The 26,918-nt window shown below is 36.6% G+C and overlaps 1 protein-coding gene and 1 pseudogene across 4 annotated transcripts in view; both read left to right on the forward strand.

Annotated features, from left to right (window-relative positions):
* The window catches only part of Fbxl2 (F-box and leucine-rich repeat protein 2), a 105,328-nt gene that overhangs the window by 27,898 nt on the left and 50,512 nt on the right, over positions 1 to 26,918 (forward strand). The window lies entirely within an intron of this gene.
* On the forward strand, positions 7,523 to 26,075 carry LOC102024122 (annotated as a pseudogene).

The raw sequence follows: 26,918 nt of genomic DNA on the forward strand, positions 1-26,918 counted from the left end.
ATTTGTGATTATTGGTTTGATCACTGCCTCTAGGTATCTTCAGTACACTGAGTATATATGGTATGAGAAACTCATGATTTTATACCAACCCAGTTTAGACCAATAGGTGTTCCTTAACGTCATCATCTCTTTTCACAGTGATAGTTCTTGTTGATAGTCACAGGGGATTATAGAATTAGAATGTCCTCTTATTATTCATTTGTTTTATTCCATATTACACACACAGCAACCCTAGAATATCACTAATACAGTGGCCTCCACTATGATTACTAAAAATATATTTATTTTGTATATGTTTGCCCAACCCTTATTTTTTGAGATTGCTCTTCCTTTTTGATGTAGGCATTGTAAAATTCCCTCTTTACAACTACTTTTGCTGTATCCCATGAATTTTGGTATGTTGTGTTTCCATTTTCATTTCATGATTGAAACTGTTAAAATGGAGACTTCTGAACTTTTTGTAATTGCATATTTATATAGTTTCTCAGATTTGTGACATATTCTTTTCTTTTTTGATGTTGAGGATTGAATTTCAGGCGTGGCACTGAGATATTTCCACAACAGCCCCCCCCCCTTTTTGAGTCAGGGTTTTGGTAAGTCACTAAGTTGCCAAGGATGGGTTTGAATGTGTGACCTTCCTGTCTCAGCCTCTGAGAGTGCTGGAATACAGGTATGTGCCATCATGCCCAACTTTGTGATTTTTGTGTGTGTGATTTTTTAAAAATAAACTTGCTCTTTTCTCGGCTCCTTTTGAAATTCCACTATTGCATATTTTGATTTACTTGAACATGTCCTATAATTTTTATAAGCTTTCTTCATACTTTCTCTGACTAGCTGCCTTCAAATAACCCTTCTTCAATATCACTGATTCTTCTGCTTAATTGGGTATGCTATTAAAGTTCTCTTTGGAATTTTTCAGTAAGTCATTGTGTTCTTTAGCTTCAAATTTTATTTATTATTTTTGGGCTCTACTGGAGATTGAACTCAAAGTCTTTTCACTGAGCTATCTCCCCAGTCTCCTCTTTTAAAATATTTTAAATTTTGAGTCAGAGACTCACTAAGTCACTAAATTACCCAGGTTGGACTCTAGTTTGCAATCCTCTTGCCTCAGCTTCCCAAGGTGGTAGGACTACAGGTGTGTGGCACCATGCTTGGCTCTATTTATTTTTGAGATGAGGCTTCACTGTGTTGCCTAGGCTGGTCTCAAATTTGTAGGCTCAAACTTGCCTCAGCCTCTCAAGTAGCTGGGCTATAGTCACACACCACTGCATTGCCTGCTGCTGCTGCTAGTGGTGGTTCTAGTTATGAGTTGTGCTGCTATAAACGAGGGTCACATTCAGGGAATTAATAAACCAATTCATTTTTCTAAATAATTTCAGAATTACAGAATAATCACAAAAATATAACAAAGAATTCTTATATATGCTCCACCCAGACTTCCCAAATGCTAACATTATAGTATGGCTACATTATCTTTCATAAATGTGTATGCCATGTATAGAAAACATACATAATACATAATTTTCCCTGAAATGTTTGAGGGTAAATTGCAGAAATGATGCCCATGTATCACTAAGTACTCAAATATTTCCTAAAAATCTATATGGAACCAAAAGAGACCCAGAATCAGAATAGCAAAAACAATCCTGGGCAGCAAGAGCAAATTAGGAGACATCACAGCCCCAGGTTATATTACAGAGGCACAGTGATTAGAAACAGCATGGTACTGGCATAAAAACATACACGTGGATCAATGGGACAGAATAGAGGAAGCAGACATGACTGCAGGCATACTCAGGCAACAAGGGGCCAAAAACATATTCTGGAGAAAAGACAACCTTTTAAACAAATGGTGCTGGGAAAACTACGTGCAGAAGATTGAATCTAGACTCATATCTCTCACACAGTAATAAAATAAAATAGATCAAGGACTTCAATAGTAAAACAAACACTTAATCTCTGGGAAGATAAAATGGGTAAACTTCTTGAAGACATAGGCATAGGCAGGACAAAATCCAGTTGCACAGGTAATAACACCAAGGCTCAACAAATGGATCATATCAAAAAGCTTCTGCACAGCAAAGGAAACAACCAACAGGGTAAAGAGACAACCTACATAATGGGAAAATTTTTTGGCCAGTTACTACTTCAACAGAGTATTAAAACTAATATCTAGACTATATAAGGAACTCAGAAAAGTAGGACCCCCTCCCCCAAATAAAAGAGCCAGTCAAAAAAATTGGCAGATGTTGGGTGTGGTGGCACATGTCTGTAATCCCAGCACTCAGGAGAGTGAAGCAGAAGGATTTGCTGAGAGTTTGAGGCCAGCCTGAGCTATGTAGTGAATTCAAGGCCAGCATACACTACAAAGCAAGACCTTGTCTGAAGAAAAAAAAATTGGCAATTGAAATGAATACACACTTCTCAGAAGAAGTACCAGTGACCAATCTTTATATGAAAAAATGTCCACTAATTATCCATGGCCATTAGAAAAATGCAAAGCAAAGCAACACTGAGATTCCATCTTTCAAATAGAGTGGCTATCATTACAAATTCAAATAACAAGAAATGTTGGCAAGGAAAAATGTTGTGGGGAAAAGGGAACCTTTCTATACTATTGGTGAGAATAGTACAGCTACTGTGGAACTCAGTATGGGGATTCCTCAAAAAACTAAAAATAGAAATTCCATTTGATCCAACTATTTCCCTTTTGGGTATATTCCCAAAGGAGTTGAAGCCTTTATGTTACAGGGATATAATGCCTGTAATAGTACCATGGGAATAGTTTTGACCATCTGGATTCCCTGGAAAGGTCTGAGGACCCCTCATGATCTCTGGAACATACTTTAAGGTTTATTGATTTAAGGCATTGTCTATTTGGTTTTTTTTGTTCACTGTAGTCTTTTTTTTTTTTTTTTGGTAGTACTGGGGATTGAATCCAGGGTCTTGCGCATACTAGGCAAGGGCTCCTCTACTGAGCTACATCCCCAGCCCTTTTTAAGATTTTTTGTTTGTATGGATCCCTTGCACCAAAATGCTTTTGATTTGGAAAAATGCACCTTCCAACACCAGTATCACTGGCTGCCTGTGAATTTTAGGAAATATTAGCTCTTTAAAGTTTCTCCTCTTGTCAGGTATCAAGGCCCTTTTGCTTCCTTCTGTATGGACACTGATAGAGAGCCAGTTCCATGACAGTGGTGGCTTGATACTTGTCCACTTTACATTGGGGTTTATCAGAATTCCTTATCATTTAGGCTTTAAAAAAAAGTCTAATATATTTATTGAAATTAATTTATTTGCAGTAAAATATGAGTTCTGTAAGTTGGGCAAACATTTTCAAACATATTACTATCATCATAGTTATTAAATAGAATTTTCACCGACCTAAGCATTTTCCCAAGCCCTTTGTATTGGTTGCCTCTTTCCACCTCTAGCACCATGTGGGTTACCCTTCTTCCCACACTGAGTGCACACTGTTCCAAGAGGTAATCCACATCTCATCTGTTCATGGCATCCAGGATTCTGGGGTGATATCCAGTCCTCTCCTTCAGATGTTTTATGAAGAGCCACGGCAGAAGAACTGTCCCTTACTCCATAGTCAAAGAACAGAGAGCCAGACGTGGTCATGCACACCTGTAATCCCAAGCATTGAGAGGCTGAGGCATGAGGATCACAAGTTCAAGACTAACTAGGGTATCTTAGTGATTTAGCAAGACACTGTCTAAAATTTAAAAAAAGGGACATATACTTTTACTAAATAACAAAGTTTAGGAAGGGGAAGATGGAAATCACGTAGCAGTTGTCCTATATCAGTGGTAAGATTCTGCTAGTAGGCATTCTAAAATCCCTTGTCCTAACAGAGGAACTTTATACTGTTTACTCCATTACATTCATCTTAATGACTTCTAATTCCAACCTTCAGGGGGCTCCTCACTGCCCATTATTCTGTGTGACTATGTCTGAAGTGTATGTTAAGGAATATGCCTTCCTTGGGGGCTGTCCTTTCCCAGGCATCTCTTACATGTACAGTTCTGAAGAACTGAGGCTTCATTCATAAGCACAGCATGTTTAGGCCAGGTTTCTGGATTCTTGGGCAGAGATTACTAGTCTTCTAATCTCTGTTTTCTAAGTTCTTTCTTAAGATACAATCTCAGGCCTCTTATTTTACTTTTGCTTACTATTTGCCTCTTATTTTACTTGGTACTATTTTACTTGCTATTTTACTTTTGCTTACTTTTGCTTACTATTTGCCTCTTATTTTACTTGCTACTTTTGGTAGGCCTCATACCTGTTTCTCTCTGGTATCCATCTCAAGACATCTGAAGAACAGGTGTGGAAAGAAAGGGAACAATTTAATCAGATCTTTGTTGCAGGACTTAGTTATTATGTTTAACAGATTCATAGCTTAATGTCTTATGCTTTGCAGTGCTGAGAAATAGTTGGCTTTCCCAGGTCTCCAGGCCCTGAATTTCTCTGTTCTCTCCCTTTTTATTTCTGTTTAAAAACCAGTTAGTTCTTTCTTGAATATACTCTTTTTGTAGTACCTTATAAAAAGGAAGCAAGGAAAAATTATTCACTGTAATTCTGGCATTTTCCCACCTCTTCTAGATCTACAGTCATTGCCTGCCCTTCACAGACAGTTGCATGATATAAGATGTTCCTCTTCCCAGCTTCTGATGTTTTCTGTGCTGTCAGCCATGAGGCAGATGCCACATGTTTCAGATTTTTGTTCAGGCAACACTTACTTTAAGGTATCTTTCTGCATTGTAGTTTTGGGGCCTAATGTAGCATACCTATCTAATGTACATCTAATGTCTTAAACATAACAAATTTACCTACTGCTTAACTAACAGGATTGTGTGTGTGTGTAAAGGTCAGCAGGTCAACCCTTCTTTGCGTGGTTATTGAGGACTATTAGAATGAAATTCTGTCTTTGACCATGGATTCCCCACATCCAGCTCATTTTCTGAGGCAAGATGTCTGTTACATGGTTAGGATGCCATGTTATCTGTAAAGGAGGTGTTATGGGTTGTGTCTAAATGCACCCCCAAAGCCTCATGCAATCATAAGAGGGGCTTTTTCAGAGGTGGCTGGATCTAGGGTATGTAATGCTAGGATTGATTCATGGTGCAATGTTAGGTTCAAGGGTACTAGGATTAAGGGTATGAGTAATACCTGTCCTGAGTAGCCTGGATAAGACATAAGGAGCAAAAAGAGTTGTGGTCATCTCTTGTTGCTTTGCTACCTTCTGCCTGACATGAGCTGTTGTTCCTCTGTGATGCCTGTCTGTCATCCTATGCTGCTTTGGAGCCAACCGATTATGGACTGAAACCTTTACAAATCGTGAGCTCAGTAAACCTTTCCTTCCTTAATTTTGGACATCTGGTATTTTGTCTCAGCAATGAGAGAAAAATACCTAAGACAGAAATTGGTACCAGAGAAGTGGGGTCATTGCTGTGACATTACCTGGCCATATGGTTCAAGGGCCTTTGGAACTGGCTTGTGAGAAGGGGAAGAGTTTGGAAAGGTTTAGAGATGCTACTTGAAAAAATAAAGTGGAACACCTTAGGCTGTTCTGTATGGGAGATTCTGGTCAGAGCTCAAAAGACCAGAAGGCTGATAGAAATGCTGCTGCTAAAGACCAGGCTCAGGATGTTTCTGCTAGGAAGAAGGACTGCATTGGCTATTGGACTCCAGACAATGTGTGTTAGACCTTGGCAGAAAGTTTGCCTGCATTTTGCTTGTGTTCAGAGACTTTGCCTGAGACTAAGATTAAGGTGGTGGATTAATTAATCTGGCAGAAGAAATTTCAGGGCAAGCTAATTTTGAAGTGGTGGCATGGCTACTGTTGGGGATTTTTAGCCAGATTTATGTAGAGAATCAAGAGCAAAGAGCCTAGCAGAATGATTCAAAATGTGAGTTTGGCCAGAAAGGAAGCTCCAATAAAGTTGGAGCAAAGATGGAACAGAGAAGAAATTGATCAATGAAAAACTAGCAAAGAAAAGCCAAGTATTTCAGAAGAAAACAGAAAAGATAGCCTAAGGATATCACAAGAACCAACAGGATTCCAGCCTTTAAAACCTCAGAGTTGCAAAGGTGAAAGAATTTGCTTTGTGATGAGAGCATCTGAGGACCATGTTCCAGAGTGGCAGTGGCCTAGGGAAATTGTTCCTTGGTATTTGCTTCATAAGCACTGGACCCCTACAGCCAAGAGAGAAGGAAGCCTGGCTACTGCTTCAGCTGGTTGCAGACCTTGGCATCACACATGTGATGCTGATTTTAGGTGCATGCAGAATGCAAGAATTGTGGGGTCAGAACGGCTTTTACTCAGATTTCAGGAGGTGGCCTAGTGGGCCAGGCTGTGTGCTCCTGAGAGAGAAGTGTGTGAAGCTGTGAATGTGAAGCCAAAGGTACAGTGGAGACTCCAGAAGGCTGGAGAAGCCAGGAACATGGATTGTCTGAAGAAAACTGCAAGGAATGGGCAAAGCTGGCACAAAAGAGAAGCCATGGAAGCTATAACCACTAGCAGTGCCATAGAGGTGGAGTCACCCAAACCTTTTTAGTTCACAGCTTGTCACAGATTGCCAGGGATGCTGGAAGTGGAACTGTGGGATTTAATGTTTTCCCTGCTGGATTTTGGTTTTGCTTTGTTCTCATTCCTTGCTTTCTCCATGTTTGTAACTTTTGGAAGGAAATGTCTATCCTGTGCCATTGAATGTTGGAAGTGTTTAACTTTCATTTGTATAGGGGTATGCAACTAAGAGGAGACTGGACTTGGATTTTTCAGCAATGCTGAAACAGACTTTGGCTACTCTTCAAGATGGACTAAATCCCCTTTACATAAAGGGATGTGGATGAATCCTTGGGGAACAAGGAGCAGAGTGTTATGGGTTATGTCTAGATGTACCTCTAAAGCTTCATGCAGTCATAGATGGGGTTTTTCACAGGTGACTAGACCTAGAATGTGTGATGCTGGGATTGATTCATAGTGCAATGCTAGGCTCAAGGGCATTAGGATTAAGGGTGTGAGTGCTACCCACCCTGAGTATCCTGGTTAAGATATAAAGGGTAGAAAGAGCTGTGGTTGTCCCTTGCTTATTTTGCTACCTTCTGCCTGACATGAACTGTTTCTCCTGTGTGATGCCAGTCTGCTATCCCATGCTGCTTTGGAGCCAGCCAATTATGGCCTGAAACCTCTACAAACTGTGAGCTAAGTAAACATTTCCTCCTTTAACTTAGGGTGTCGGGTATTTTGTCTCAGCAGAAAGAGAAGTAACTAACATAGGAGGATAGGTGTGGTAGAATATATATATACCCAACAAGGAGAAGGAATATGTGTTGGTGAGCAGCAATTTCTGGCACAAACTTCATTATTGATATAGTATGAATCCATCTAATCGAGACAGGGAATTTTCTAGGTTTTCCTATAGATGCTTAAATATGTCACAGTCCCAGGATCTATCAAGACAACTGGAATCATGCTTGTTGCATCTCGTCCAAATTTTATACACTGGGGACAGTAATGGCTCCTTGCTTCAAGTGTGGAGCCTGTCATATGGAAGTGCCCATGGTAAGTTTAACTTAAGGAAGACCTTTTCTACAAGGTCTTATAGAAAATATGTAATACATAAGAGAGGGTCAAATAGAAGCTGGAAAGAAGGGTCAGATTGTGTTCCCTATTGAAGACAATACAAACTTCTGAATTGAGCTCAGTTCACTGTTGCCACCTTGAACTGGAAAGGAAGAGTAGAGAGGTGAAATTGAAAATAAGACAGAAGTCCTTCTTGTGTGTACATGTACTCATTCTGCAAGCGGCTGAGCTATACACATGGGCTGTTTTGGTTCAGATCCAGTGGAGTAAGCCAGTATTGTAAAAATAAAGACTCTTGACTTAAACCAAGACTTTATCATTTGCTAACATTCTGCATGCAGAGAGAAGAGAGTTAAGTGCACAGGACTTCTTTAAACCCCCTAGCTCCTCCATACCTTAAGTATTCTCTGATACCATTTTATGTAGAATCTTCCTTCCTCTTCCTTCTTCTTTCTTCCTTCCCCTTCTTCCACCCTTCCCTTCTTATTCCTGCACCCTGCCCCTTTACATTCCTGGAGTAAGACTCTTCAAGAACTTTTCTCTGTAGTTATGTCGTTTGTGAAGTAAGGAAGTAGTATCTTGTGATATAGTGAGATGGTAAGCAGGAGTCTCTTTTCTTTCAAACTCACAGTGTTCAAGGCCAACCTGAACTACAAAGCAAGACACTGTCTCTAAAGCAAGGGGGAGGGAGAGAGAAATTTGTATATACTAACTGAAAACAAACTCTGAAAGGTGCATGAGAAATAACAATCAAATTCTTGTGAGAAAGGAAGGACTGGAAAGACAGAATACTGAGTATAGGAAATTTTTTTAGTTTATACTTTTTTATTCTCTTAATCATTATTGCAACCTTTTGAATGTATTGCTTATTTAAAATTACATTGAAAATTTAAAAATTCATCAAGTGGATGTATGCTACACATGTGAAACATCTATATATGAAGTTTTATCTTCAAAAGATAATTGTAGCAATTATTCATGAAGTCATTCCTTCACTTAACTACTTCCCAAATAACAGTTATATGTGGAATATTGGATTATTGAATTTTTATTTATTTTCCTTGATGAATAATATCACATCTATAATAACTATCATTGTTTGAGGAAATAGTATGCATTTGGTAGAATTCACATGTTGATTTTCTCTTACTGAGTTGACCTGTCTTATTGACAGGTCTTGTTGAGTTTTAGGATCTATATAGTCAATATATTTTAGTATATGAATTAATGTTAAAAGAAGACATTACCACATAACTTCTATTATTTAAAATAATAAAATATCAAAATATTTATTCAGTTAATGTTTGAGTGCTTTTTTGATCTACATTTCTGATTTGATTTTAAGAATAAATTCTATCTGGATTTTCTTTGCTGTGTTGATATTGCAGATTTTCTTTTTCTAGCTTCATGGTACAGTTGCCTAACCTTGGAAAATTTCCTATTTCCAATCAGTCAGCTGACTTAAATTTTAAAAATAAATCTTTCTTCTAAGGATTCAGTTGCAGATTCTGTGTGACCATTTGCATTGTGGTTGAGTGAATTTATCATTGTCTTACCTTTGCATGAAATCATTTACCTTCCTTTTGACTATACCATTCCCACTAAAATGTCTTAAATTCCTTATCAGCAACTCACCAATTTATTTTTATGATATTTTATTTTAGTTCCAATTTAGTGCTGAACAATTTGTGATGAAATTTTTATTCATAACTTAGTAGACTAAGTGGAACTTAGCCATAAAATCTCTATTCTCCACCAGAAAGCTTAATGATTATAAATTTTAATAAAAAACTAACTTCACTTTAACTTCCTTTAAAAATGAGTCAGAACCACAGAGGACTCTGCATGTATAAGTCTAGTTCTACAATTCTGTAGTAATTTTATTAGATTAAAAGAACTTTATTAGTACATGTTTGTAGTATATAATACTAGATTTTTGGATACATTTTAGATATGCACAATGATAACATTCATTATAGGAAATTTATACCTATACATGATATATCTTGCTTCTTTAGATTTTTAAAATTTAAAACATGATAGTTTTAGCAAATGAGATAATAAAAGATGAATAAAGAAATAATATGTCTCCCTTCAGCATTCCTTAGCACTCACATTCTGAGGTAACAAGGGTAATTAGTGTCTATACTTTTGGGAACACTTCTGAAGTAATAAGATCTTTCAGTGAAATTTCTGCTGACTTCCTTTCAGAAAATCTGAATTTTTGCTTTGTGTACTTCTGATGGGATTAGACCCTAGGGAGAAGAATTGTTTGCTCAGAGCATTTCCTCATTTCATCAGTTTGAGAAAATATACGCGTTACCTCATTATGGTTCTTTTCTTTCAATAATATCACTAAGTCATACTCTGAATCTCAGACTAAACATTTGCTTAAAGAACACATCATATCTTAGATATTTTGTTACCCTTTCAGTCCTGTACCTTGGTATATAAGCACAGGCTTAGTGGTCTTGAAAAAGTTTACCTTCCATATCTTATGTCAAAGACTAATTATTTGCACAAAGGGATTGAGTCTATAGTTAGTGTCATCTTTGGAGCTATTACTCTAAGATAGTTCCTCAGCCAGGCGTGGTGACTCACACCTGTAATCCCAGTACTTGGGAGGCTGAGGCAGGAGGATCACCCTAAGTATGAGGCTGGCCCTGGGCTCAAGTGAGCCAGCCTGGACTACATAATGAGACCCTGTTTCAAAAAACAAGAAATGAAAACAAAGCAAAATATATATATAGTTCCTTAAAGAATATAGGGCCTGGAACCATGCTGATCTAGGGTAGGAAGAAGTGTGTACAGAGAAAAATGAAAGTTGTCATTTGCTAAGACTGTCTGCTCTCTTTAACCCTCAGCAGTCCCAAGCAGAACAATTCCTATTCATGTGACAAATTAAAGTTCTCTACACTTGGTAAAGTCCTCTCATGATTCTGTTTGACAGAAACAATGCTGTTATTTCTATTTATTTTAAAAATTAGTCTTAGCTGGGCATGGTAGTACATGCCTGTAATCCACACTACTTGAAAGGCTGAAGCAGGAGGAAGTTTGAGGCCAGCTTGGGTAAAATAAGGGGTGGGTAAGTGTGTGAGGGCACTAGGAATGAAACTCGGGAGTAGAGCATTTGCCTGTCATGCATGCAGCCCTAGCTCCAGTTCCCAGTATTGCCAAAGAAATTGTTGTATCTGTTAAGTCTATCATTTACTAATGATTATTTTTGGGGAAAAAATATTTCTGTAGTACACTATAACAATCTCATAATTATCACTTGATACTCAGAACAGTATTTTGAGGTAGCTAGAGTAGTTACCTTCATTTTATTCATGAAAAAACCTGAGGCTCAGAGATTGAATGGCTGAACCAAGATTCCATAGTTGGCGTGAGGCATGGTGGCACTCTAGGAGCCTGAGACAGGAGGATCGCTAGTTTAAGGTCAGTCTGGGCAACTGAAGAGGAGAGAAGTTTGTGTTAAGAGATTCATTTTCAAAGTTGGGTGTGTTTTATTTATTAAATAATAAAGACTTGGAATGTAACTCAGTAGCAGAACACTTGCCTATCATGTCCAAATCCCTAGAGTTCATTGCTGGTATTCAAAAACCTTTTAGTTCCATATCTACCTTTTTAGTGGATGACTCAGAGGTGCTGAGTTCAGAAGCTCATATAAAACTGATCCCGGGAAGATGAAGCCTTTTGGCGAACTTGGCAGAATCGAATGTAAACAAGTTTGTAGGGACATTTAACAAAGCAGGATACATAACCTTTCTACACCTCAGTTATATGAAAATGAGCTCATGATTAATAGTACAGTGATTTAAGGCAATGATCCACCAAAGGGAGAGTAAATGAGTTAATTGGATTAGATTTCTAAGGGAAATTATAGACAAAGAATATAGAGAGTAGAGAAGGGATAATATTTAAAACAGCATTGGCTGAAAATTTTTTAGAGTGGATGAAAAGTATGAATCCTCAAATTGTGGAAGAGCACTAAATTACTAAACAAGACCAGTAAAAATAGAGTCATACCTAGATACAGTGTGCTGAAATGTCAGAATCTGAAAGACAAGGAAGTCTTAGACGGGCATGCTGGAGTGTGGGCTGTGATCTCAGCACTCTGGGAGGTGGAGGCAGGAGGGTTACAAGTTCAAGCCCAGCATGGGCAATTTAGCAACTTGTCATCAAGACCATGTCTCAAACAAAACAAAACAAAACAAAAAAGTAGCACAAAGGGGTGGGGATATAGCTCAGTGCAAAGGCTGTGTATTCAATCTCCAGTACTTCAAAAATAAAAAAAAACCCAAAAGACAAGAAAGCCTTAAATAAGTCTGGAAGATGAGTAAGGTTACCTGAAACAATCAGTTTTTGGGGGGGAGGCTTGAGGATATTTTCTGGTACCAGGAATTGAACTCAGGACCTTCGTGCTTGCCAGGGAGGTGCCATACCTGAAACAATCAGCAATTAAACTTATGTCTCATCTGCAACAATACAAGCAGAGTGAAAGAGTAATTCCTGGTTGCCAATGGAAATGTAAACCTAGAATTCTTTACTGACCTAGATTACTTTTAGTTTTTTTTAAATTTTTTTATTATTTTGGGTACCGGGAATTGAACTCAGGACCTTGTGCTTGCCAGGCAGGTGCTTATGCCACTGAGCTATATCCCCAGCCCCTAGATTACTTTTAAATGATAATGTAATTAGAAAAGCTTTTCTGTAGTGATATAGCCAGTGTAGAAAACAATTTGGCAGTTCCTTAAAAGGTTAAAGACAGAATTACAGTATGACTTAGAAATTCTACTTATATAGTGGCTTTGGCTTTATATTCCAGAACTCCTGGTGGATGTTTGGAATGGTGGATACTGAACCCTAAATATATCTTTTCCTATACATATATAGCTATGACAAAATTTAATTTATAAATTAGGCACAGTATGAGATTAACAATAATAGTGAAGAATTCTAATTATACAGTAATATAAGTTGTGTGCATGTGATCTTTCTCAGTATGTCTTGTGCTCACCCTTTTTGTGATTCTGTGAGGTGATACTTAATAGAAGCACTTATGGCTTCTCTGTGGCATATTTGAGTTGCAAGCCTCACTACTCTTTTTTTTTTTGTTTGGGTTTTTTTTTTGAGGGGGGGTTGTTTTTTTTCCAGTACTGGGAATCGAACTCATGACCTCGAGCTTGCCAGGCAGGTGCTGTGCCGCTGAGCTAAATCTCCAGCCCCAAGCCTCACTACTCTTGTGCTTTGCTGCCATTAAGTGAAACAAGAGTTTCTTGGACATAGTTACTGTGATACCACAGTCACTCTGATCACCAAGACATGATAACTGAGATACAGCTAATAAGTTATATATATAGCTAATGAGCATGTAGTCTATTTGGTGTGCATACATTAAACAGGGATAACTCAGGTCTTGGGGCAGGAGTGAGAATGATGTGAGGTTTCATCACATTGCTCAGAATGGTCTGCATTTAAAATTGTTTATTTCTATAATTTTAAATTTAATATTTTCAGAACATAGCTGACCACTGAAAATGTGGAAAGCAAAACCCTAGATAGGTGGAGGCTACTGTATATCCCAAACAATTGAAAGCTACAACAAATACTTGTACACAAATGTTCATAGCAGCATTGTACACAGTACCCAACATATGAAATTTCAAATATCTATCAACAGATAAATAAACTCAGGGTACACACACACACACACACACACACACACACACACACACACAGTGGTACCTTGGTTTATTAACTTATTTTTTAGTTTGGGGGACGATGGCTACATTTGCGTTCGTGTGAGGAAGATGGTCAGGGTCATGTTTGCCGCCTGATGCAGAGCTGGCAAAGTAAAGCAAAATTTTGCCAAACACTTCTACTTGTGAACCGAATTGTGTGTAAACAGAAATATTCGTGCACTGAGGTATTACTGTACATCTATTTAACCATAAAAAGGAAAGTAATACTGATATGTCATAATGTAGATCTCAAAAACATTATGCTAAAAATGAACTCAAAAGTCACATAATACATGATTCCATTTACATGAAATATGCAGAATAGATAAATCTGTGGAGCCAAAGCATGTTGGTAGTTGCCAGGGGCTGAGGGGAGAGGAAGATAGGAAGAGACTGCTTAATGTATATGATTGTTTTTAGGGGGTGATGAGAGTGTTTTGAAACTAGATAGAGGTAATGATTGCACACCATTGTGAGTGGGCTAATTATTCTGAATTGAATACTTCAAAATGGTTAGTTTTAGTTGTGTTAATTTCACCCCAATAAAAAAAAATCTAGTTAAATTTTTTCTTCTCTTAAAGAGTTCACCTTTCTAAAAAACTGTTAAAGATAAACTTTAATAAATTTGATTTTACAGGGAATAAGTAAGAAACAAATAGTGATTTAAATAATGGTACTGTTTGGGTAAATCTAAGTAACTGTTGATTGTTTAAAAAAATAAGGACAAAGCCAGATATAGTGGTACATGCCTATAATCCAAACACTATGGGAGGCTGAGGCAGGAGAAGTTTGGAGCCCAGCCAGGGCAACTTAGTGACTTACTGAGAACTTGTCTTAAAAAATTTGAAAAGGGCTAGGGGTGTAGTGCAGAGTAAAGGCCCTAGACTCAGTCCCCAGTGTAGAAAAACAAACAAAAAACTGATAATAACTAAAATATGGAAGATTTGGTGAAAGTTAAGGTGCAATAGTAAATAATTTTAGTTGGATGATAAGAAAAGGTGATTAAAGTGATTTGAGGCTGTGGGTAGAGGTATTAACTATCTTTAGACTGTAGATATATTAGCATAAGATAAAATAGACCTTAAATAAAAGAAGTTATTATACTTCTGGTTAAAAAGAACAAAGTTTTTGCCCCTTTGATAACCACAAGGAAATTATAGGTGACCTTTTCAAATTGTACTTTTATAGAGTAAATAAAGAACAGTGGACAAAAGGAGATCTGGATGACTGGGTTTTGCAGGTAAACATGGCATTCATAAGTGAGCAGAAAGCTGCAGCAACTTCCACACTTTGAATTCGGCACCTAGTAATGGTTGGGTGTGTTTGGCAGAGAGACTAAATCAGCTATTCTTAAGAGGCCTGAATGCAAGAACAAAGTATTTGGCTTAGAAATTCCCCATCCCCTTTTATTTCTTCTTCCCTCCCAAGGTTTTTTTGTATTTGTGGTGCTGCAGAGAAATGAACCCAGAGCCTAGTTACATATCCAGGCTGAGTTACATACCCAGCCCTTTTTAGTTTTTATTTTGAGGACACGGTCTTGCTAAGTAGTTGAGTTGCCCAGGTTAGGCTTGAATTTGAGCTTTTCCTGCCTCAACCTCCAAGAGTGATAGGGTTACAGGTGTGTACCACGAAGCTTAGTATCAAATGGACTGAAGATGTTATAAGAAAGGGAAGTTATAGGGACCAAGAGATGGAGTGAGGAGGGGAAGGGGACCTAAAAAGAATTAAAATACATTATGTACAGGTGCCCACTCCCCATGATGAAGTAATCATTATGTACCGCAAACATGTATTTAGTAAAACCATTTAATAAATGTATTTAATAAAAGTAAATATTAAAAAATACTGAAGTTCTTTTCCTGAAGAGAAATGAGACTGAAGTAAACAGAAAATAAAGAACATTATAAATGGTAAGTATATAGACAAATATAAAATACCTTTTACCTTTTTAAAGAAGTTCTTCAAAGGAACTTTTGCTTAAAGGAAAAGTCATAAATGATGTATTATTGAGTTTCTAGCATCTGTCTAGCATAAAATACAGCAATAGTGGCACAAAGGACAGGAAAGGGTTCAGTGAAAGCATACTGTTGTTACACTGGTAGAGCGATGAGGTAAAGGTGAACTGTAATGGGATGTGTACTGTATAAAGCAACCACAAAATATGTATGAATATTGAATTACCTGATTATTTCAAAAGAGGGCTGAAAGGGGAGCAAAAGAACAAGCAGATAGGTAAATAGAAAACAAATAGCAATATGGTAGATTTTGAACCATACCTGTGATTATAGTAAACGGGTTTAACACTACTGTTCACAGACAGAGTCAAACTGGAGTTTAAGAAATCATAAGACACAACTTAAGAGGAAGCAAAAGATGAAAAAGATTAAAAGAAAGTTGTGATTATATTAATATCAACAAAGTAGACTACAAGGCAAGAAGTATATTGGACACAAAGAACATTTTTCAGTAATAAAGGGGTTGGTAAGTTGGACAGTATAGCCTTAAATTTTATGAACTTAATAAAATAAATGGAAAAATATAAAATGAATAGAACTAAAGGTATATAAGTCTTCTAACGCACTCATCTCAGTAAGTGATAGAATAACCAGACGCCCCCCCCCAAAAAAAAATTGAAAAGAATATAGGAGATTTGGACCACACAATTAACTTACTAGACATATACAGAAGACAGTACCAAATAACTTTAGGAGATGAATTCTTTTCAAGTAAACATGGACATGTATCAAAATAGATCATACACTGGGTTATAAGGTAAATATCAGCACATTTCAAAATATTGAGATATCTAGAACGTGTTCTGTGATCATAGCAGAGCTATACACTGACAGAAGAATAACTAGAAGTTAAATTACATGTTTCTAAATAACCCTTCGATCAAGGAAGAAATGACAATGGAAATTCAAAAGCATCTCCAGTTAAATAATAATGAAAGCATGGTATATAAAATTTATGGTATGGACCTTAGAGGGAAATGCTATAAATCTGTGTCAGAAAGAAAGGTTGAAAGTTAATAGTCAAAACACACCTCAACCTTAAAAGCACAGCAAAATAAATTCAAAGAAAGTACTATATAGCAAAAGAATTGATAAAAATAAGAAAGGCCAGGCGTGGTGGCATACTCCTGTAGTCCCAGTACTGGAGAGGCTGAGGCAGGAGGATTGTCATGAGTTCAAGGCCAGCCTGGAGTACATACTGCATTCAAAGCCAACCTGAGCTACATAGTGAGACCCTGACTCTAAAAAAGCAAAATAAGAAAAACCAGTAGAAAAATCAACAGAGATAATTTTATGATTAAATTGATAACCCTAGCTTAAAAGGAAAAAATACATTTTTAATAGGGGGCAAAAGTACCAATTTTTTTAAAACAATGGACAGAATTATAAAATATATTTGACAACTTGGGTGAAATGGGAAAATTCCATGAAAACTACAACTTTTAAAAGCCAACACACCTGTTGGCATACACCTGTAATCCTAACACTCAAGAGACTGAGGCAGGAGGATCACCATGAGTTAGAGGCCAGCTTGGACTATGTGGACTACTTTGTCTCAAAAACGCAACAACAACAACAACAAACCAACAGAAGATACTTAAAATCTGAAATCATTTGTTTAATTAAAATTGTAAATAAAATATTACTGAAAACATCTAACCCCAGAAAACATCACTGTGAATTTTTCTAACCATGTAAGGGATAAGTAATGCTAATCTTAAACCCATTCTTTAAGAGTATAGATGGGATTTTATGAGGCAAGCATAAACCCAGTGTCAAACTAGATTAAGATGTTAAAAGGAAAGAAAGTTTTAGGCCAGTATTTCTTATGAACTTAGGTGTAAAAATACTAAGCAAAACCTTAGGAAATTAAGTCCATTATAACAAAGTTATAATGAACAGAGCTTTGAAAATTTTTTCAGGAATGCAAGGTTGTTTGTGTATATATGAAAATCAATCAATCAGTGTAATTCAGAACATTTACAGAGTGGGGAAAAACCACATTGTTATCTTAGAGCATATAGAATGCATGCTTAATAAAATTCAATACTCATTTATGCTAGAACTAGAAATAAAGTGGAAATTCCTTAATGAGATGGATGTCTTTGATGGCTCTTTCATTTTGTGGTCGAACACTGAGCACTTTTCTTTTGTGTTTAAGAACAAGACAAGGTTGTCCACTATCACTAGTTCTATTTAACATTTTACTGGAGATTGTACCAACTGTGATAATATAAGAAAAGCAAATAAAATGTATAAAGTTTAAACAGAAAAAAATTTCTCATTTACAAATGACACAATGTGTACATAGAAAGTCTTGAATACAAATCATTAGAATTTATATCTATTAGAAACAAATAACTGGAAAATGGATTTCTCAGAGATAATGGTATTTACATCAGCATGAAATTACCTAAGACCAAATCTAATGAAAGATGTACAGGACCTCTCTACCAAGACCCGAGAAAAACTGACCTAATAAATCATGATGTATGTCATGTTCATGGATTGGAAGCTTGAGGTAAAGATTCAGAGCTAGTGTAATTGTGACTATAGCAGATTGTTTTGTTTGCAAGTTGGTAAATTGATTCTAAGTTTTATTTGGAAATATAAATGACCTAGAATAGCCAAGACAGCCTCAAAAAAGAAGAGCAAAGTTGGAGGACTTAGGCAGCCTTATATGAAGACAAAATACTGTAAAACCACAACAATCATGACAAAGTGGTGGTAGTGTGAGGAAAGACATTTAGTTCATTGGCCAAAAATTCCAGAAACAGACTGACATGCAGAGTCACCTGATTCACAACAAAAACATGTTACAGTTCCGTGGAAAAAGGGTAGCCTTTCAGTTAAAGTGTGCTCAGTCAACTGGTTAACCATATGTGGAAAAGAAAACCTTGATATTTACCTCAGAATATAAGCAGAGTAATTTGAAATGGTTCATGGTTTTAAGTATGAAAGGTAAAACAGTAAATGTTTTAGAAGAAAATATAAAAGTATATCTTCATAATTTTAAAGTATAAAATTCTTAAGTAAGACATATATGCCTTTGCAACTACTAAAAATTTGATAAATTGGTCTCCACTAAAATTAAGAAACTGTTCATCAAAGACCAACTTATAAGAGTGAAAGGGCAAATGTTTAGAGAAGATATTCTTGTCCAACAAAGTATTCTTATCCAAAATACATAAAGAACTACAAATCTATAAGGAAAACTCCCCAAATTTAAAAGCAAGCAATTCAAAAAAAGCCCCCAAATGGCCAATAATTGTATGAATCAGTACCCAGCATTAGTAATCATTTGAGCAGTACATTAAATAATAACATCGGTATATCTTCACCAGGAAGCTGCTATTAAAAGGACAACCGTAACCAATTTTTGTAAATGTGTGGAACAACTGGACCTCTCATACATTATTCATGGCAGGACAAGTGGGCCCAACTAGTTTGGAGAACTTTTTGGCAAAAGCTACTGAAGGTAAACAATTGAGTTGCCAAGCAGTTTCTTCCTAGGTACATACCCAAGTAAAATAAAAGCATATGTCTATCAAAAATGTGTATGAGAATATTCATATGTTTTGTTCATAATCATAAAAAACCTGCATGTCACTTAACCACCAAATGGATGAGTTGGAGTATATTTATTAGGACGCTAAAGAGCAACAGGAAAGTGTAAACCATTGCATCATGCAATTGCATGGAAATCTCAGAATTCTGAGTGACAGAAGTAAAATAAACTGGATGTTTGACTATGTGAAGTACAATGTCAGGTTAAATTAATCTGTGGTAATAAAAGTCAAAATTGTGTGCGTTTAGGAGGGTGTTTTGTTTACTTGCGTAGCTGCATAAAGAAGAAAAAGACATTGAACATGGGTAGGGTTTTCCTAAGTGTGTATGTGCAATTTTACACCAAGGAGTGAACAATTTAATGCATGTTATATACGTCAGTATAAAGTGATGTATATGTGTAAATATTTCAGATCCACCAGTCTGGTATCATTAAGCATCCTTAGCATCCAGATTGTAGTCCTAAAGTGTTATTTTCCATAAAAAGAAACTGGGGCTTCTTGATGGAATGACTGATTCCAGGACTGAAGCAGAAAATGTATGAGATGGAATCAGTCAACCCTACTTTACAAGACAGCAAGTAAACTGAAAGTGTCTTGTCAAAATTACTCAGAATCCAATTTGAAGAGGCTCCTGCTGGCCAAAAGTGGGTCATTTTGATAAAGAAACAAGCATTTAAATTGTCTTTCCTTTCCAAACCTACCAATAGGTAAAGTAAGGTTTCTTTTTATTGAAGTACTCTAGCTAGTAAGTGCAAGAAGAATGATTGATTAAAATGTCACTGTTTGACAATCGTTGATGAATTGATAGATGTGGGCACTGAACATTAGTGCTTCTTTTCAAGAAGTGACCAAATATGTGTTCTTCTGATGAAAAACATGAAATTTTTAAAGAAATCATTCTGAGAGTCAGAAACTGATCTCAACTACCAATGTACAGAAAATAGAAGCCCAAGGAATGTTATACCATGTTAACAGGTACAATCAACATATCTAGTCTTGAGATACTGCAAGATTATTGATCTGGTTTCTTTAAAAACACCAACGAAGACCTCTTATAACTTGTAAGCAATTATAGCAGTTACAAGACACAACCTTAATACACAAAGATTACTTTTCCATAGACCAGCAGTAGTTAACTGGAATTTGAAATTTAAAAGCATGCCATTTACATTAGCATCAAAAAATGAAATACCCAAGTATAAGTCTTAATAAAGTTGTATAAAATCTATGAGGAAAACTGCAAAACTCCAAAGAAAGAAATCAGTGAGATCTTAATGGTGAAGTATTACATATTAATGGATAGGAAGACTCAGTATTAAGAAGTTAATTTTTCCCAACCTGGTTTCTAGATTCACCACAATCCTATCAAAATACTACAAAATTATTTTGTGGATACTGACAAACTCTTTCAAAAGTTAAATGGAAGAACAAAGATTCAGAAAAGCCAACACAATACGAGGATTGGCATTGCTCGACTTTTTTTATTTTAAAAATTTATTGGTACATGATGATAGCGTTCATCATAGGAGTTTGTACCTGTACGTGATATATCTTGCTTCTTTTTTTCCCCATTCTCCACCCTTCCCTACCATTCTTCCCCCTCCCTGTTTACAAAAGCTTTGCTTCCATTTTTTCCTTATAGTCTCTTTTTTTCTTGTCCCTTCCTTCCTCCTCCCCTGCTGCCTTCTTCCTCTTCTCATTTGAACATTTTCTTCCCATTTCCCAATGTACATTTGTACATTTTTGACCTTATTTATACTTTTGATTTCTCACACCAGAAAAACCATGTGATATTTAAACGTGTCCAATTTATTTTACTTAAAGAGTATGGTCTCAAGGTACATCCATTTAGCTAGAAATGTCTCAAGCTTATCCTTCTTTATGGCAGAGTATAAAAAAACTACATCTTCTTTAACCAATCATCAGTTGATGGACATTTAGGCTGTTTTCAAGATTTAGCTATTACAAATTATGCCACTATAAATATCGGTGCACATATATTGCTGTTATGTGATGCTTTTAATTCTTTCTGAAAGATACCAAGAAGGGGAATAGCTGGGTTGAATGAAATCCCTAGTTTTAGTTTTTTGAGGAGTCTCCACATTGATTTCCATATGGGTTGCACCAGTCTACACTCCCACCAACAGTGGAGAAGGGTTCCTTTTTTTACCTACAGTTCTGCCAGCATTTGTTATTGATTGATTTCTTGTTGATAGCCAGTCTTTCTGGAGTGAGATAGAATCTTAGCATTGTTTTAATTTGCATCTCTCAAATGATCAGTGATGTGGAACATTTTTTCGTATATTCATTTGCTGTTTCTACTTCATCTGAGAAGTATCTGTTCATTTCGATGCCCATTTTTTTGGATTGGGTCTTTAAATTTGGGGGTGTGATTTTTTGAGTTCTTCATATATTCTAGATATTAAAGCTTTGTCTGAGGAACAGCTGGCAAATTTTTTTTTCTCACTCTTGAGTTGTCTCTTCACTCTGTTGGTGGTTTCTTTTGCTGTGCAGAAGCTTTCTAGTAAGATCTCAGTTGTTGATTTTTTGTGACATTTCCATGGAATTGGGGTTTTGTTGATGAAGTCTTTGCCTACATCAGTGTCTTTGAGAGTTTTTACTATTCTGTCTTCTAGCAGATTTAATGTTTCTGTTTTAATATTTACATCCTTGATCTATTTTGATTTTAGTTTAGTGCATGGTAGAAGATATGGGTCTAGTTTTAATTTTTGGCATGTGGAAAGCCAATTTTTCCAGCACTATTTGTTAAAGAGGCTGTCTTTCTTCCTGTAAAGGTGTTTGGCTCCTTTGTCAAAGACAAGGTGCCTGAGTGTGTTTGGAGTTGCTTCTGCATCTTCTAATGTGTTCCACTGATCTTCAGATCTAGTTTTTTTTTTCCCAATACCATGTTGTTTTTATCACAGTAGCTTTGTAGTATAATTTCAAGCCAGAAATTGTGAGGCCCCCTGCCTTACCTTCATTGCCTAAATTGCTTTTGCTATTCTAGGTCTCTTTTGATTCCAGGAATTTTAGGATTGTTTTCTCTACTTCTGTGAGATATGCTATTGGTATATTGATCAGGAATAAATTAAATTTGTATAACAATTTTGGAAATATGGCCATTTTTCACTATATTTGTTCTTCCTACCCAAGAACACGGAACATCTTTCCATTTTCTGATATCCTCTTCAATCTCTTTTTTCAGAGGACTGTAGTTTTAAATGTAGAGTCTTTTACTTCCTTTGTTAGACTGATTGCTAGGTGTTTCATTTTTTTTTTTTTTTGGATGCTATTGTGAAAGGTGTTGTTTCCTTAATTTCTCACTCAATGAGTTTGATATTTGTGTACAGGAAGGGTGTTGACTTATGAGTGTTTACTTTGTATCCAGCTGTGGTACTGAATTTGATTATTAAATCTCCTGGTGTTTTTTTTTTATACTGGGAATCGAACTCAGGACCTTGCGCTTCCCAGGCAAGCACTGTGCTACTGAGCTATCTCCCTCACCTTGGTTATTAAATCTAGAAGTCTTTTGGTGGCGTTTTTGGGGTCTTCTATGTAGACTATCATGTCATCTGTAAATAATGATAAATTAACTTGTTCCTTTCCTGTATCATTCCTTTTTTTCTTTCCCTTGTCTAGTTGCTCTAGTAATGTTGCCAGAACTATATTGAATAAGAGTGTTGACAGTGGACATCCTTGTCTTGTTCCTGATTTTAGAGTGAAAGCTTTCAGTTTTTGTCCATTTAGTATGATGTTGGCTGTTAGTTTTTCATAGATGGCTTTTTATCAGATTGAGATAAGGAGTGTCTATTCCATTTTTCTGTAGGGTTTTTTTTTGTATCATGAATGGGTGTTGGACTTTGTCAGATGGTTTTTCGGCATCTATTGAGATGATCACATGGTTTTTATCCTTGGCTCTTTTAATATGGTGTATTACACTTAGTGATTTACATATATTGAACCATCTGTGCATCCTTGGAATGAATTCTACTTGGTTATGGTGTATAATCTTCTTGATGACTTGCTACATTCTGTTTATCAGTATTTTATTGAGGATTTTTACACCTATGTTCATTAGAGAAATTGGCATGTAGTTTTCTTTTTCAGTTGGATTTTTCTCTGGTTTGGGTATCAGGGTAATGCTTGCTTCCAGGAATGAACTTGGGAGTATTGCATCTCTTTCAATTATATTAAAGTTTGAGAAGTAGCAACATTAGGTCTTCTCTAAATTTCTCGTAGAATTTAGCAGTGAATCCGTCAGGCACTGGATTTTCCTTTTTGGTATTTTTTTTTTTTTTTTCGGTACTGGAAATCGAACTCAGGACCTTGTGCTTGCCAGGTAGGGACTTGTGCCACTGAGCTATCTCCCCAGCCTATGTAGGTTTTTAATTACATCTTCAATTTCACTGACTAATATGGATTTATTTAGAATCTTTATATCTTCTTGATTCAGCTTTGATAATTCATGTGTATCTAGGAACTTATCCATTTCTTCTGTGTTTTCCATCTTATTAGAATACAGGTTCTTGAAATAGGTTTTAATGATTTTCTGGATTTCTTTAGGATCTGTTGTAGTTTCACCCTTTTCATTCTTAATTGCGTGGACTTGAGTCTTTTCTTTCCTTTTTTGTAAGGTTGGTGTCTTGGTTACTTTTCTATCATTGCTGGGACAAAATTCCAGAAACCTCTCTTTCTCCCTTATATTGTAAGCAGGCTACCCCCAACCCAGGCAGGTGTAGCACTCACACCATCTCCATGCCCTCCTCTTGCACAGGATGAGGATGTTTACAAAATCCAGTACTTGACTTTGAGATTTGATATATAGCTGCAAATAATCAAGATGTATTGGTGAAATGATAGGCAAACGGATCAATGGAACAGAATAGATGGCCTGGAAAGAGAGCCACACAAATATAGTAAACTGATCTTTGACAAAGGAGCAAAAAGAATTCAATGAAGAAATATTTTCAACAAGTGATGTTGGAACTGTCTGGCATCTATATGCAAAAAAAAATCAAGATAGGTTAACCTTACACCTTTCACAAAATTCAACTGAAAGTGGCATATATTAAAAGCAAAAACAAAACTGGGAGAAAATGTAGGAAAAAATGTGGGTAACTTTTAATTTGGCAAGTGTTTTTAGATACACCACCAAAAGCACTATAGATGAGAGAAAAAAATCAGTAAGTTGTACTTTATTAAAATTTAGAATTTCTGAGAAAGACATTGTGGCAAGCCACAGACTGGGAGAAAATACTTCCCAAACGTATCTAGTGAAGGACTAGTGTCCAAAAAATTCTTAAAACTTAGCCACAAGACAACTAGTTTTTTAAATGGGTGGAAGATCTGAATGAACAACTCACTGAAGAGGATGTGTTAATGGCAAATGGGCATATAAAAAGATGCACAGTATCATATTATTGCTAGGGAATTAATTTTTTTTTTTTTTGTACCGGCAGTCAAACTCAGGACCTTGTGCTTCCTGAGCAGGTGCTGTGCTGCTGAGCTATATCTCTGGCGTGGGGATTAAAAGTTGAAACAAGAGTGAGACACCAGTGTATACCTATTAGAATAGCTAAACTTCCAAAGTCTACCAAGTTAAATGGTAGATGTGGAGTAGCCAGGGATTCCACTTCAGTGCTGGTGGGTGTTCAGAATTGTATCTCTACTTGGGAACACAGTGTGGTGGTTTCTTATAAAGCTGAATATACACAATCTAGCATTCACACTCCTCAGTATACCCAAGTAAGTAAAAAACTTAAACCTGACACAAATGTATATAGCAGCAGCATTCATAATCTTCCCATGCTGGGTCCAACCAAGATGTTGGCAATAGGTGAAATGGTCATACAACCATACAGTGGAATATTATTAAGTGAAAAGTAGTGATCCATCAGACCATGAAAAGACATGAACCTGCAATGCTTATTACTAAGTTTAAAAGAAAAGCTGAACAACTACTATGATTCCAATTATTCGATGTCCTGGAAAAGGCAGTTTATAAAGATATTTAAAACATCAGGGGAGCTGGGTGTGGAGGTGCACTCCTGTAACCCCAGTGCAGGAGGCTGAGGCAAGAGGATCACTACGAGTTCAGGGTCAGGCAGGGCTACAAAGCGAGTTCAAGGCCACCCTGAACTACATAATGAAACCTTGTCGCAAAAAGACAGCCTGGTTAGCCGATCAGTAGAACTGAATATTTCCATATAAAGAATTTTATACACAGAAGCATAACTTCCTAATAGGTATTGAGCATCACTGTAATAAGTTATTCTTTACTGATTTTGGTTTGGCCAAAAACTACAGAGACAGCAGGATGAGACAACACATACCATACAGAGAAGAAGAAAACCTCACTGGCACTGCTCAATGTCAGGGCACATCTTGGTATTGAGCAGAGTTATGGAGATGACATGGAATCACTAGGATTTGCTCTGATGTATTTTAATAGAACAGCCTGCCATGGCAAAGACTCAAGACTGCAACAAAAATATGAAAAGATTAGTGCAAAGAAGGTGTCCACTCCTGCTGAAGTTTTATGGAAGAGGATTCCTTCAGAATTTGTCAAGTACCTAAACTATTGTGGACTGCAATTTGAGGGAGCCTTAGATTGCATATACCTGAGGCAGCTATTTCACATCCTGGTCAGGACCTCGAATCACCAACCTAACTGCACGTGTGATTGGACAGTGTTAAAGGAGAAAGCTGCCAGCAGGCATCCTCTTCAAGTGGGCAGGGTCAGCAGACCCAATCCTCACAGCCTTCTGGGCACGAATGGAGGACCTGAAGAAGCCGAGCAGGTGACTGGAGCAGGTTTTGTTTCTCTCCACATCTAGAAAGTATAGTTCATTGTTCACTAGCCAGTTCTAATGGTAGGGGTTCATCAGGACAGCCATTTATTTGGAGTAAAGAACGTAATTACAGTATGAACTGACTTTGGGCAGCGCTGCCAGTGCTTTGTCTGGAGTTGTAGCCACTGTAATTGTGAATATTAACTGAGATGGTGAAACCTGGCGTCCAGCTTTTTATTGCATTTTTTCAAGTGGAAAAGTTAAATGGTCGACACAGAAATTGGTGGAGAAATTGTGCATATGCCAATTTTTTGTTAAAAACCTTTTATTTTGAAATCCTGTTTTAAGATCTCAGAACGGTGTGAACAGTCTTCAGCCACAGTTGTGATAGTTGTGAGTGCTCACAACTGTGCAGTCTTAGGGTTTTCCCATCCCGGGGGTTTGCAGGTTGTTCACTTAAAACATCCTTTAAGTGGTTGACTTCTTGTTTGCAAGCCAGCTCATACGACATTAAAGATTCCAGTGTTTGAGCATATGAAAGGCTACTTACTTTCCTGTGCTAGAAATAACAAGCATCTAAAGTGAAGACTTAAAAGAATTTAGTGACTACTAGATTATCCTTAGTACTCTGCATTGATTCTATAATGTTCTTGGTATTAAAAAAGCATATTTGTCATAGAAATTTAGTTACCGTCTTACAACTGAACATGCATGTTGCTTAGCTAAGCAATCGTTTAGATATGTAAACATCTGTATGAGCTGGGATTTTTAAATTTTGAAATGGGAGCTTTTTGTTTAAAAGTTCACTGAAAACTAAAAACAAAAAAAAAATCAGGCGTTCATTAAGAGAAAGGAAAGGATGAGTAGGTGAAGCACAGGCAATTTTTATGGCACTAAACTTTTATATGTGATTTTTTTGTGGCATGAAACTAATGTAGTGATTATCCATCACACGGCATTATGTATTTGGCAAGACCCATAAAACTAACTTTACAGAAGGTGAATTTTGATGTGAACTGTGAGCTTTCGTTAATAAAAATGTATCAATATTAGTTTATTCTAACAAATGTACCCAGGATTTAATAGAGGCAATTTAATGTATACCCTGGGTGGGTATACATATGGTAACTGTACTCTGTGTTCTTATTTTAAAGAGAAGATAATCAAATGTTAAAGAGATGTTAAAATCATGCATGTAGCCAGGCATG

Source organism: Chinchilla lanigera, unplaced genomic scaffold, assembly GCF_000276665.1.
Source record: "Chinchilla lanigera isolate Chin_1 unplaced genomic scaffold, ChiLan1.0 scaffold00020, whole genome shotgun sequence".
NCBI classification, from domain to species: domain Eukaryota; kingdom Metazoa; phylum Chordata; class Mammalia; order Rodentia; family Chinchillidae; genus Chinchilla; species Chinchilla lanigera.